This window comes from Temnothorax nylanderi, unplaced genomic scaffold, assembly GCF_030848795.1.
Source record: "Temnothorax nylanderi isolate EJ_2023f unplaced genomic scaffold, tnyl_v1.0 TNYL_tig0506_pilon, whole genome shotgun sequence".
In the NCBI taxonomy this organism is placed as follows: Eukaryota; Metazoa; Arthropoda; class Insecta; order Hymenoptera; family Formicidae; genus Temnothorax; species Temnothorax nylanderi.
In genome coordinates, this window is record NW_027249568.1 from 48,555 (window position 1) to 64,198 (window position 15,644).

Here is a 15,644-nt window from a genome sequence, read left to right on the forward strand (position 1 = left end):
CGCATTATGCGTTGTGCAGAAGTGTGTGCTCCCCGCTTCACACATAGAATCCCATAAAGACATAAAAGGTAATAAGCATAAGAAAATCGATCAATTTTAATCTAATATTTTCTTTTACTGGGATTACGGACAGCACAATACTTGATTGGGATTGGTCGATTTTCTTACACTTACATTTTACGTCTTTTCGGGATTTTATGTGTATAGGAATTTTGCACTTTTTCAGCCAGTAAGCTAGGTGGACCTACACAATATTTATTAAGTTTTAGACAAATCGGTGAGGAAGCCACTTTTCTTCATAATTACCCGAAGATTTATTTAAATTATAAAATAGCGACTTTTCTCAAATAAAAATTACAAGAAAATGTTATCCTCAAATGATATCCAATTACGACACAAGTAAGGAATTACACAGACTAAAACCAAAGGAGAGTATACGAGACAATGCAATAACATTTTATATGTAACAAAAACAGATGGAGTTATCCTGTATGGTTAAAATATTGCAAAAATATTGGAGATACTGATTGAAAAAGTGCAGAAAGAAGTAGAAAGATATATAATATTTGAAAGAGATTACATATTATTTTTTAATCATGTTAAATGAATAAAGCACTAAAAAAGTATAAAATAAAAATTTTTTTTAAATAAAACCGACTTCAAAAAAGCTCTAAAAAGTAAGAAAAAATTAAAGCTTTTTTTATTTTTTAAAATTTTTTCTTATTTTTTTACAGTTTTTTGAAGTCGGTTCTATCTTTTTTTAAATTTTTGAGCAATTTTTAAAATTTTAATTGTTTCTTCTATTTTTTAAAATAGATTTATATATTAATTTCTATGTGACATAACAGTTACGTGTAAAATTTAATTTCATGATAAAAAATTAAATATAATTTATTTTTAACCGACTTCAAAAAGGAGGTTCTCAATTCGGCGAGTATGATGTATGTAGATATGTCCACGATTTTTTCTGAAACTACTGGACGGATGCGGTTTTCACTGTAGAGCAATCCTTGCTCCGGAAAGTTTTAGTATATAAAATATCGCGTTAGAACATCAGGGTACGGAGCAGTAAGGAAATATGCTACTTAATAATTACGAGCAAATAATAAATTATTATTTTTGATTTGTATCAATTGAATAACGCACTAAAGAAGTATAAATTTAAAATAAAAATTTTTTTTAATAAAACCGATTTTTCAAAAAAGCTCTAAAAAGAATGAAAAAAATTAAAAAATAAAGAAGATTTAAAAGGTATGAAATAATACTTTTAAGAATTTCTTTCAATGTTTTGAAGTCGGCGCCAAATTAATAATATACGTATGTATGAGTGTGCAGCATCTAATTACGATATATAAATGTAATGTGACATATAATATATATTGAAGTTGTAATTCACGAAAACTGAGCACTCTGTGTGTCTTCTGATAATAACAACAAATATAACAACAAAAATAACAAAAATAACAATAAAAATAATAATTATAATATTAAAATAATAATATTACATTTTCATACATTAAGAAATCTTTCAAAATTTATATATATTTTTAATTTTCAGATTCAGAATAAGAAAATTACTTGAATGTAATGTTCTTGCTTGGAAAAAAACGTTCTTTTAAAAAATTGTTAAAAATTTAATATAGTATTTAATGTTTAATATTTAATGTTTAATGTTTAATGTTTTAATGTAAATAATGTTAAATGTAAATGAAAATATCTAAAATATTTACAATATAATAATGTTTAATGTTTAATGTTTAATGTTTTAATGTAAATAATGTTAAATGTAAATGAAAATATCTAAAATATTTACAATTAATTCTCTTCTTGTTCTCATTCCTTTTCTTATTAATATTGTGTTATAATTTTACTTACAATAAAACAACTTTTTATTGGCAATTATTGTCTAAAATTTTTGTTCAATATGTATATAAGTTAGACATATTTTAAAATTATTCTTTATATTTATAATTGCGTTTGTCTTCTCCAACTCGATTATTCAATTTCGAATCAATTGAATGGTATAGAAGATTTAGAAATTTTACTTTTTCCCCAGGTTTAACTTTCCCTCCTGTTACTTCTTTGAAAAGGACGTATTTAAAAAATATATAGATATATATAGTTTGATGTACCTTATAAGATAAAATTAAATTCTGTCGCAAGTGTTACGCTAATTATCATAAATAAAGTATGGACTTTATATTTTTATGTGTTAAATAATTATAATACTTCCAAACTTTTAAGTGATATATTATAAATGAACGAAATAGAATAGAATAAATGGCGCGCGCGTAGCGCGCGCCCTTGTGTTGTTCTAGTCCACTTTTAAAAAAGGCGTGTTAACTGAGTGAATTTCGTTTGTATCGAAAAATTGAAGCCTCTTTTCCGCGATGCCGATTGGTTATCTCGATGCGTTGTGCGAGTTATTTGCAGCTGTCATTGTATATTTTGACAGTTGTGTGTATCAAGGGTTAATAGTGTAATAGTAATAGCATAATGTTAAAGCTAAATGGCGCGCGCGAAGCGCGCGCGTCTGTAATGTCTAGTTTTTATAAAAAGGAATGGTATAAACTTAATTTATGTCGGTAATAAACGACAAATATACAAATATACATATGTATAATTTCATATTCTGTTAGAAATTATTCGCAACTTTTATAGCAAGTAAATACATACCATAGATTCTCACGCAGCGTCGAATAAGGTTAAATTATCGTTATGGTTACGGTCCATCTTATGATAGTCTTCGTGAAAAGATGATTTCATAGGTTCTAGTGCAGAACATCGGATTGACAACACAGACGAAAACCAACGAGAGTTACAGAGAATCTTTTTAAATCTAGATGATGTTAGGAATTAACTTAGTTCTATCTGCTATTATTACTACTACTTTATTACTACTAATGCTACTACATGCCATTTACATTTATTTTTCATTACATTTCTATTCAAAAGCGCAGATTACTTCTCTTATCTCTAAAGGAGGTGCGTGTTCGTAATCGGCGAGATCGATTGGGATCTACCTTAATAGCTCTGCCGTTTCGTTCATTGAATTTGAAAGTAAGAATTTTATTGTATTTTACAGGTTGCCGTTTTACAGATTTTACATTTAATTTCGCAAGGCGGAGCCTGCGTCTCCGTTCATCCATAGATATCGTTTCCCATGCTTCAGACACCGTTGAAACCGACCGGAGAGATCGGTTGTCCAACATGCCAAAAATCATGTTGGATATTTCAAGAGGCAGCTGTTTAATGATATCCAATTTCTTTTGTATAAATACATCAAAATATGAAACAATTCTTCTAAAGGCTTCCATTGCTCTTGATCTGTGTCCTGTATTCTTCGAGAACCTAAGAGATAATGATAGCTCTGCAGTCTCGATGCTGATATTTATATAGCGCTCTCCCTACCTCTGATAAAATGAAGACATTATTACAGCCAATTAGAACGCGCCATTTTCGGGGTGACCACATGACGTCACTTGATTGGTCGCCTTTTGCCGATTTTGCCGGCTTCTTTCTACCAATGAGCTACCCCTAAAATGGCGCGTTCTGATTGGCTGCCCCCTCCCTTACACTGATAAAAATAGGGGAGAGTTGCCGAATGCATACCAGTCTCCTAAATAATACCTCATCAATATTTCATATTATTAATTAATATAAGCAATATTTAGTAATAAGAAAATGGAATAAATGAAAAATGAGTAATATCAGAGAGAAGTGTGAGAGAGGCCATCCCGGCCTTTTTCGTGGGACTGTCGAAAGTCCCTGTACACTATCGCCAGTACATCCATTTTCGAAATTGGTACTATGTAGCCACGTTTATTTTCCGATAAAACATCATTTTGGTGCGCGTCCGTACTACATCTGCAAATGTAGTAATGTTATATGTATAACAATTTAATTTTATTTAATCTGGTACTAGTATCAAGGAAAAGGTATAAGCAATATTTTTAAAGGCCGTCCTGCTTGTACCGAATGTCATTGCGATTAAATGCATTTTGGACTTTGCATTTTCTTAGTTATAAATTAAATATTAGTTCTTATCTTAGGTTTTAACTAACATCCGCTAGAAACAGTTCTAACTTCTAAAGTTTTTAAGCAAAGTTTTAAAAAATTCACTAAACACGTGTCATAATTTCCGTCTTATTATAATCACTTAGGAATACATGCTGCACTTGTTTTTTATATTTATTGTTTTATGTAGAAATGGAATTAATACTTTATATCACAAATTGTGGTCATTTTTTATTTTTGTCTCGTTGTTTTAATTTTAAAGGTGTAGAAAAGGTTAAATAGCCAAAATTGAAGGTTATAATGACTATATGATTATTCGATGTAAAGTTACACATTGGCATATGTATGTTTTTTGCTTACTGGGATATATCGCAGGAACAATAGTATAAAATGCTATCGTTTTGAAAGCGTCCATACGTGACGCATCGATCGTTTTATCGTGCACTATTAACCGCTGCGATTTTGTGTATGTATTGATATTTTTAAAATGTCTATAATCTTTTGCTCTACCTTCTCTCTCTTCGAAGTAGTTTTCTGACAAAAGTGCATCGTTCTCATCTGCTTATTTTTATCGAAGGGCAGTTTCAAAATGCGCGCGTAATACAAGAGTTATCTGTTCATAATTTTACGCGATTATATAATTCACTTATAGGAGCGTCTTAAAAAAACATTTATATAACTAATTCACGCACACTCGTGTGTCATTTTGAAAGTGCACTTTGAATCATATAATTCTTATTGGACTTTCAAATCATGTTACTATGACCTTACTACCATGAAGAACACGCAACAATATTACCGCAGAACATTTTAAGATGTTGGTCTTAGCGTAATATTTAAAATAAAAGAATTAAAATTCAAAATGAAAAGATATGTTGTTGGTCATAACATATTAAACAAATTAAATTTAAAATTCGAAATAAAGAAAGGGCTATTGTGGGCACAGTGTAATGTGACGCTTGACGGCAATCGACAGTTACTATGTTTACGCGAGCGTTACTTCTGTAGTAACTTCGGATAATTCACTCGTTTACGCGGAGTAAATTATTGTAAGTTATTACAAAATCCCGTTTACGCGAAGGAATTATCGTAAGTTACTACAGAAGTAACGCTCGCGTAAACGTAGTAAGTGTAGCAAATGTGCTAGTTATCGTCCATTTATCGCAACTTATAAAAAACGAGAAAACAGCAATCTGCGGCGTAGCAGGTCTGTAGAATATAATTGCTGTTATGAACGTTTTAATTGATAAAAGACGGCCACTTACACGTGCCATGTGAAGAGCGGTCAGCTATGTTCGATAATGTTCTCGGCCGTTGTCAAGTTAGCCGTCAATAAATATGTTATGCTACTCAATATCGATGTCAAAGATTATTTAAAGAAACTTTTGATTTTTATTTATATTTTAATAAGAAAAACGTATACCGTAATAAGAAAAGTGTTATTAATAATTAATTATTATTAAAGGGGGATTATCGTTTCGAGGGCTAAAAAAGAGACTATCTTTCTCATTTTTTTTTAACTATACGGCCGATTTATTCTAGATTTTACATATATATTAACGTATATTTTATATATAATTCAGAATTTTTTCAAGCAGAAGTAATAACAGTTACAAAAGTTAAAGAAATATTTGAGCGACGCGTCCAAGCGCGCAAGGTCTCATGGTTCCCATAAAATCTGGACACTCAGTAATCTGACAGAAAAATGAAACAGATTCTTAATCTACACATTCGGTTATCGTTGAAACTAGAATTATTAAAAACAAACTACTATTTTAATTATTTTAATAGATATATAGATATTATTATTTTTTATTATGGTAGATATTAATCAGAATAGCTCGCATAAAATTTTTTGTAATACATCGATCATTTTTCATTCATAATAAATAAATCATGATTGACGCATAAAGCATCTTCAGACCTAAAGAAAATATGTATGACGTGCTGCTTTTCATCTCGTTGTTTTGCCGTGCGAGTAAACGGTGCCACCAATATCGCAGTCTCTTTCTCTCTTTAAGCATCGCCAATAATATTTAAGTATCACGCATATAGTGTCGATCTTTCAGTTTTTTTCCAACAACGCCGATAGTTATCCAACTGCTGACAGTAAAGCATACCAACTTTCTGAGAAGGCATAATAGTCGCACGAGAGACTCATTACATCCTTTTGTCTTTCACATTTGTCATCCCGACGAGAGAAATAATCCACCGCCGCGCCGTCTCCAGGACGAAATCAGTTGCAAAAGCTTACGAAGAGGTGATCGATGTTCTTTATTCACGATTAAATTAAACTTTATTCACCCTCAACTACCTTAGGGACAATCGCTTTCGGTTTTCGCCTCCCTCTCCAATGTGACTTGCCCCAATGAAACTTGCAGGAGTTGTCGGAGATACTATGTAGTGAATACCTGTAAAGCCGATATTATAAAGCCGATTATATATATATATATATATATATATATATAAATTGTTTTAAAAAATAAATTTGTTAATTATAATTGTTATCTAATCACTAGTAGAGTAGAACTATGAATCAATTGGTTTATATAATATAATAAATAAGTGGAAAAGTAGCAAAATTGCACTCAGCCGCTGCTATAGTCACTGCAAACAAGGACAATTTTGTGAAAACATTCAGAAACATTATCGATAAAAATACATGTAAATGCAATTATTTTTTAGTTTGAGTGGCAGACCTCACCAAGTTATCAATGCAGATTCTGAATACTGCCCGGAAAAAAAATATTATATATAATTATATATAAATATATATGATTATATGTGATTATATATAATATTTGGTACTTTATATAAAATTATGTATGGATCCATATATCATTATATATGGACATATATAATTCAAAATATAACTAGATATGAACAAGAGATCATATATGCACTCATGGATACATAATATAAGATTCATATAAAAGTATATATAATCGTATATATGATTATATATAATTTCATCTAGCGTTATATATATAAAAAGCAAAATTTCCGTGTATAGCAGAATAAAAGACAAAATAAATTATGGTGAAATAATTACTCAAATTACTAAAGAGTATATATACTGTCCAATAACATACTATACCTTAAAAAACAATATAAAAATCAAACTTACAAGTTTACAATAAATTTGTGTTTTGTACTTGTGTTACAGTTGCGTTATCCATAAAATATGATGAATACCAATAATATTCAGCACGATATAGAATATATTTTTTCAATTCTTTTAAGTATTTAGTCTTCAATTTACCACTCCACCCATCATTTCTGTATGATTAAAAATAGAAATTAATATAAATTAATACAAATGTTGTTTGAATTTAAAAAATGTGCTTTTATCACACAAAAATATAGGTTAAAGAGAATAATGTGGAAAAAATTAATTTTAAGTAAAAACTATCGTACAAATGTAATTTATACATACATGCATACATTACCCGGGAAAAAATGATTAGATATAATCATATATAATTATATCTGGTATATATATAATTATATATAATTATATATGTTTTTATATGGGGTCATATCTAATTATACATGGCCACATGTGCAATCAGTGGTCCCATATACAACCAGATATAGCACCATATCTACTTGTATATAAATGTATATAATTTTATGTGAAGCCAGATATAATGATATGTGAGTAGTGCACTCTACATATAATTAGATATAGTATTATATACAACTATATATGCAGTCATATATTGCCAGATATATTAATATGACTAATCTGGCGCTATATACAACCAGATATAGCACCATATCTAATCGTATATGAATGTATGTGAAGCCAGATATGTTGATATGTGAGTACTGCACCCGACATATAACTAGATATAGTATTATATACAACTATATATGCAGTCATATATAGCCGGATATATTAATATGACTAATCTTGTCCTATGTACAACCAGATATAGCACCATATCTAATCGTATATAAATGTATGTGAAGCCAGATAAAATGATATATGAGTAGTGCACCCTACATATAACTAGATATAGCATTATATACAACTATATATGCAGTCATATATAGCCAGATATATTAATGTGACTAATTTGGCGCTATATACAACCAGATATAGCACCATATCTAATCGTATATAAATGTATGTGAAGCCAGATATAATGATATATAATGATATATGAGTAGTGCACCCTACATATAACTAGATATAGCATACAACTATATATGAAGTCATATATAGCCAGATATATTAATGTGACTAATCTTGTCCTATGTACAACCAGATATAGCACTATATCTGTATAGATATAGATTCGCAAGTCATCATATATGCTGCAGATATTTAATCCTAAATTTAAAAATTTATTTGAATCGTTTTTATATATATTATAGATATTAAATTCAAAAATTCGTTACATAATATTATATAATTCAGTATTATAAAATAATATTGCAGGTCATGTGTGCGTATGGAACTTGCCCGGGAAAAAAAAATTATATATAATTATATATAAATATATATGATTATATATAATGCAATTATATATGAATTTTGTCTCTATATGATTATATATAATTATATATAATCATATATAATCATATATGACCATATATAGTCAATATATATTGGAAAAGAACTGTTAACTTCGATAATAAAGCATTGATAAATTAAGATGTATATTTTTTCAAAGGCTATAGAATCAAAAGTAAAATAATTTATTCCATATATTACAACTTGGCACTGCTTGACATGAGACAGTGCCGTGTCTCTTGATACCGTTTTTATACCACTGTCCGTCAAATTTTAAATACGAGAAACGAATCCTATCGAATATATATATTATATAAAAAGTTTCACATACATTTTGACATGATTATATATAAGTTCATATAATTTATATATAAAGTATATATATAAGAATTAAGCATTTATCCATGTAGATTATATATGATTATATAACCATATATAAACTTAAATTCGGATTATCCGATAGATGGCATCCGATAGGATTTATTTCTCGTATTTAAAATTTGACAAACAATGGTATAAGAATGATATCAAGAGACACGGCAGTATCTCACGCCAAGCAGCGCCAAGTTATATGTAAATCATTTCACTTTTGATTCTAGCTTTTGAAAAAATATACACTAAATTTATCAATGTTTTATTCCTTAATCGAAGTTAACAAAATTCTTTTTTAATATATATAAAATATTTATTATGTTAGATATAATCACATCTGATTATATATAAAATCGACATTAGATATAATTAGATATAAAAAATGGCCCGATATAATTGTATATAATTACATATAACCACATACAATTATATATAACCATATATGGTTATATAATTATATGTGGTTATATATAATTATATACAATTATATACAATTATATCGGGCCATTTTTTATATCTAATTATATCTAATGTCGATTTTATATAATCATATGTGATTATATCTAATTATTTTTTCTCGGGTATACATATGCAAATATATATTATAACATATGTACCTATATATACACACACAGTATATGTATCTGGATGACTCTTGTATTATGTATGAGAAATTAAAAAATATGTACCTATATTTAACAGTACAACCTATTGAACGGAATGAGCATATTCAATAGCGAACAAATTTAGCAGTAGTTAAATAATAATCGTCTAATGTCCATTTCTCTACCAATGTAGATTAACTTTAATAGCGGTTTAACTTGCTCTTTTCATCTTTTTCCAGTTCTTAAAATTAGAGAAAGATAAAAGGTAAGTTAAACCAAGATCAAAGTTAATCTGCATTGGTAAAAAAGGATTAAACAGGAAAAATAAACCGCGACCCAGTTAGACAGTCGGTACCAAAACAGAATCCGACCGAAGTAACGCACCTGGATTCTACTAAGATTCGATACTTAAGAGCCACTTCGACCAAACTCCGATTAACTTAATTGTTGATTGGAATTGAGTCCATTGGAAATGACCAATCGCATTTGCTCATTAAGCAGATTGACAAATGCGATTGGTCATTTCCAATGGACTAATCAACGATTAAGTTAATCGGAGTTTGGTCGAAGTGGACCTATATAATAAGAACGCTTACAACCGATTCAGTATCAGGACATCGAGCCCGCCAAATAAATAGAGAAGAAAAGACGAAGCGGCGGGCAGTCTTTTCTTCAGAATAGACGAGTTATATTCAAGTTAACAAGCTATTAGTCTAAAGTTCCATTCGCGTAAAATGTTCACTGTCAATGCGCGCTAAATAATTAAAACCATTGTACTTTTAAATTTGGAGTTTATTTGAAATAAAGTGATTAATTTAAAAAGAGATTCGCGAGTGTTTATGATTCCTTGATCCCCGGCGGAAAAACAGATCCCAGTGCCGGCAACGGTACAGACTAGAATACTTAGAATACTTATTTAAGAAACACAAAAGAAAAAATGAAATATAATGCCGTGAAAAAAGAAATGAAATTATAATATTATCCCAAGTATATTTATTAGAATACGAATGTCGCATAAAATATACTTTGTAGACAAAATTGAGTTTAAAGGAATACATACAATATTTCAGAAGGTATCTCTCAAAATTGCAGTAGTCTTAAGGATGCGGAAGATATTTAAAATGTATAAAATACTGTAAAAAATAAAATAAAATTATGAAATGTAACAGATAGCGTAATGAGAGGCGCAGAAATTGAAAACGGCAAATTATATGAGAGATAATAATTAGAGATGGACAAAATCTCCAGCAGCAACATACTTAGCGCGCCCGTATGGTATTTTAACATCAAAGCAGTCATCCGCACTCAAATTTGTGAGTATGCCATAGGTATCATGGATGATTATTAAAATTAATTAAAATTAATTGAAGTTAATTAAAATACTTGTAACTACAGCTTGTCATACATGACAGAATTAATTAAAAACCCTTCTGTACACACGATGTCCGTGCCCATCCATGCGCTCAATTTTTCACGCAACACATTCTGTTTGGCTTCTGTTACATTTTCCTGTAATAAAGGATGACGATGATAAATACATTTAGAGAACATTCTAACAGATAACATTCTACCATTCTAACAGTTGAATAGTAAGGTCATATAATCATGATATGAAAGTCAAGTAAGAATGATCCAAAGTGCACGCGCAAAATGACGCACGAGTATGCGTGAATTAATTACAAATATTTATAATTTAAGATACCAGATGAATCATAGATATAGTCACTTAGGAATACATGCTGCACTTGTTTTTTATATTTATTGTTTTATGTAGAAATGGAATTAATACTTTATATCACAAATTGTGGTCATTTTTTATTTTTGTCTCGTTGCTTTAATTTTAAAGGTGTAGAAAAGGTTAAATATAGCCAAAATTGAAGATTATAATGACTATATGATTGTTCGACGTAAAGTTACACATTGACATATGTATGTTTTTTGCTTACTGGGATATATCGGAGGAACAATAGTATAAAATGCTATCGTTTTGAAAGCGTCCATACGTGACGCATCGATCGTTTTATCGTGCACTATTAACCGCTGCGATTTTGTGTATGTATTGATATTTTTAAAATGTCTATAATCTTTTGCTCTACCTTATCTCTCTTTGAACTAGTTCTCTGACAAAAGTGCATCGTTCTCATCTGCTCATTTTTATCGAAGGGCAGTTTCAAAATGCGCGCGTAATACACTTATAGGAGCGTCTTAAAGAAACATTTATATAACTAATTCACGCTCGCGTGTGTCATTTTGAAAGTGCACTTTGAATCATATAATTCTTATTTGATTTTCAAATCATGTTACTATGACCTTACTATCATGACAAACACGCAACAATATTACCGCAGAACCGGCAGAACATTCATAAGATGTTGGTCTTAGCGTAATATATAAAATAAAAGAATTAAAATTCAAAATAAAAAGATATGTTGTTGGTCATAACATACAATATTAAACAAATTAAAAGTTAAAATTCGAAATTAAGAAGAGGCTCTGTTGTGGGCACAGCGTAATGTGATACACGTCCGCACGGTAATCAACAGTGTAGCAAATATGCTAGTCATCGTCCATTTATCGCAACTTATCCCAGTTAGAAAGGTAACGTCGATTTGACGTTAATTTGACGTCGAAAAAGTTGACAGCTGGTTAAGTCGAATTGATCGACGTCTTCGACGGCGAATCACTGTTAATCGACGAACTTTTTGACTGTTTTAGTTGACCCGACGTCGAATCAATGTCGATAATCATTTTGTGTATAATTCAGAATTTTTTCAAGTAGAAATAATAAAAGTTACGAAAGTTATACAAATATTTGCGTGACGCGTCCAAGCGCGCAAGGTCTCACGGTTCCCATAAAATCTGGACACTCAGTAATCTGACACAGAAAAACGAAACAGATTTTTTATCTACACATTCGGTTATCGTTGGAACTAGAATTATTAAAAACAAACTACTTTTTAAATTATTTTAATAGATATATAGATATTATTATTTTTCATTATGGTAGATATTAATCAGAATAGCTCGCATAAAATTTTTTGTAATACATGTAATACATCGATCATTTTTCATTCATAATAAATAAATCATGATTGACGCATAAAGCATCTTCAGACCTAAAGAAAATATGTATGACGTGCTGCTCTTCATCTCGTTGTTTTGCCGTGCGAGTACACGGTGCCACCAATATTGCAGTCTCTTTCTCTCTTTAACCATCGCCAATAATATTTAAGTATCATGCATATAGTGTCGATCTTTCAGTTCTTTTCCAACAACGCCGATCGTTATCCAACTGCTGACAGTAAAGCTTACCAACTTTCTGAGAAGGCATAATAATCGCACGAGAGACTCATTACATCCTTTTGTCATCCTGACGAGAGAAATAATCCACCGCCGCGCCGTCTCCAGGACGAAATCAGTTGTAAAAACTTACAAAGAGGTAGATAGATGTGATTCTTTATTTACGATTAAGGCTACGGTCAACGTGACGCTACAAATGCTTTGAAGCGTTCTTCTTCTCCTTCTTTCTTCATTGAAAGAAAAGAGAAGAGGAATGCTTCGAAGCATTTGTAGCGTCACGTTGACCGTAGCCTAACACTTCAACTACCTTAGGGACAATTGAAGAATATCCACGAAATTAACGCTATTCATCGAAATCGAAACAAATTCATCTTTCAGTATAATATTTGCCCTCCAATAAGCCAAGTATACAAATAAAAAACATTCATGCTCCATGTTTGTTCCGTATTTACATTTTCATGAATTTTGTTTTTATGTCGCCTACAAATATTTATTATACATTTTGATCTGGATGAGTCACATTTTTTATGTACTTTGCGTCACGATGCTAAAACTGTACCGCTTGATCCAACAACTCTATTCAATTTTAGAGTTTTACACATTTTGAGCAAATATGTTTACAACAGCTAAATGTAAGTAACCGTGTAAAACTCTAAAATCGGATAGAGTTGTTGGATCACGCGGTACGGTGTAGTATCGCGACACAAAGTACATATAAAATGTGACTCACCCAGATCGAGTGATCGAAATTTTATGTTTACTACGGCTATGTTTATGGTATCACCACTCGGTATTATACTAACAACAAGGGGACACTACGCGCTGTTCTCCGCTGATTTTGTTGAAACTTGCAGGAGTTGTTGGAGATACTATGTAATGAATAATACCTGCAGTAAAGAACGATATTATAAAGCCAATTATACATATATACATATATATATATATATATATATATATATATATATATATATATAAATCGTTTAAAAAAATGAATTTGTTAATTATAATTGTTATCTAATCAGTAGTAAAGTGGAACTATGAATAAATTGGTTTATATATATAATATAATAAACAAGTGGAAAAGTAGCAAAACTGCACTCAGCCGTTGCTATTAGTGACTGCAAACAGGAGAAATTTTGTGGAAACATTCACGATAGAAACATTATCGATAGAAATAATACATGCAAATGTAATTATTTTTTAGTTTGAGCGGTAGACCTCATCAAGTCATCAGTAATGCAGATTCTAAATACTGGTATTCCTGGAAATTTTGCAGCAAATCTGATTAGCTTCTGATCTAGCTCTGAGGCATGACTAAATCATTTCCTAAAGTCTCATTTTATTCGTTAGGGTAAGCTGCTTAATATATGGATACAGGAAAATGTACATGAAAAGATACAGGAAAATATGTGCGTGTTTAAGTTTACATATATCACATAAATACAAATCCGTACAAAATTACCTTTCTTAAAAAAAAGGTAAAGAAAGGCGCCAAGTACACGTATAGTAGTGTATATGTTGTTACCTCGAAAAAAAAGAAAGTGGTAGTATTATACCTCGAAAAAACCTAAGTAACAAGTGGTAGACGTACTCTTTGTATCTCGAAAAATCTCGAAAAAATCTAAGCAGTAGTATCTTTATTTCCAAAAAATTATAACCCAAGTGATACACATCACAAAATTATGTTACCTTATCAAAGAAGAGTCGCGCTTCAAGTGATCTATTACAATTACAAAAAAAAGAAATGATATCTCTTTAAATTACAGCACCAATTACAGAGAGAACATATATATTGCCTCAAAAGATAATTGTTGCACTACTTTGAAAAATCTTTACATGCAATGGTGTCAATTAGAAAAAGAATGTATGATAACAATTTTATAAGACTAGCACCACAGACGCGCGCTTCGCGCGCGCTATTTAGCTTTAACATTATGCTATTACTATTACACTATTAATTTCTTGATACACACAACTGTCAAAATATACGATGACAGCTGCAAATGAAGTAAGCGCAGCGAGAAAACCAATCAGCATCGCGGAAAAGCGGCAACAATAAATTCGACTATCGACTTAACATGCCTTTTTTTAGAAAGGATTAAAAAATTTTATTTAAATTTAACAAGGGAATACAAGATATTTAAATACAAAGTTTACATGTGTATTTTTTAGTGGTCACAAAGAATTACAGAGGAACAGTACAAAATAAAAATATTTTATTAAAATATTTAATCCAACGAGGGAATACAAGGTATTTAAATACAAAGTTTATATATGTATTTTTCAATAGAATAAAAGATTTAATCACAAAGAATTACAGAGATAGTACAAAATAAAAATATTTTATTAAAATACATAAATTTTTCTTGTAAAAAAACTTGGCGCTGCTAGACCTCGAAATTTTAAATAAATAAGGATAACAATAAATAAAAATAATTCATAGAAGAATGCGACGGAAGTAACAAAATGATTATCAGCGTGGTGTGTATGTGCGAGCGAATGATATGGGTGTGCGTGACGACGGCGAATAATGCGGCTTATAATTAAGTATAGGATAAGTTTATTTATTTATTTAAAATTTCGAGGTCTAGCAGCGCCAAGTTTTTTTACAAGAAAAATTTATGTATTTTAATAAAATATTTTTATTTTGTACTATCTCTGTAATTCTTTGTGATTAAATTTTTTATTCTATTGAAAAATACATATATAAACTTTGTATTTAAATACCTTGTATTCCCTCGTTGGATTAAATATTTTAATAAAATATTTTTATTTTGTATTGTTCCTCTGTAATTCTTTGTGACCACTAAAAAATACACATGTAAACT

The 15,644-nt window shown here is 30.0% G+C and overlaps 1 protein-coding gene and 1 long non-coding RNA gene across 2 annotated transcripts in view; one reads left to right on the forward strand and one right to left on the reverse strand.

The window, feature by feature from the left end:
- Positions 1-5,523: 5,523 nt before the first annotated feature.
- Positions 5,524-6,119, reverse strand: LOC139783500 (uncharacterized). The gene is made up of 2 exons (XR_011721295.1): positions 5,942-6,119; positions 5,524-5,711 (listed from the first exon to the last, which is right to left on the reverse strand). It is a non-coding gene; the product is annotated as an uncharacterized lncRNA (long non-coding RNA).
- A 6,658-nt stretch (positions 6,120-12,777) lies between these two features.
- The window catches only part of LOC139783497 (inactive hydroxysteroid dehydrogenase-like protein 1), a 32,686-nt gene continuing 29,819 nt past the window's right edge, over positions 12,778-15,644 (forward strand). The window contains exon 1 of the mRNA XM_071722679.1: positions 12,778-12,955. The gene's annotated coding sequence lies outside the window, so the exon portion shown is untranslated. The remainder of the gene's footprint in view (positions 12,956-15,644) is intronic.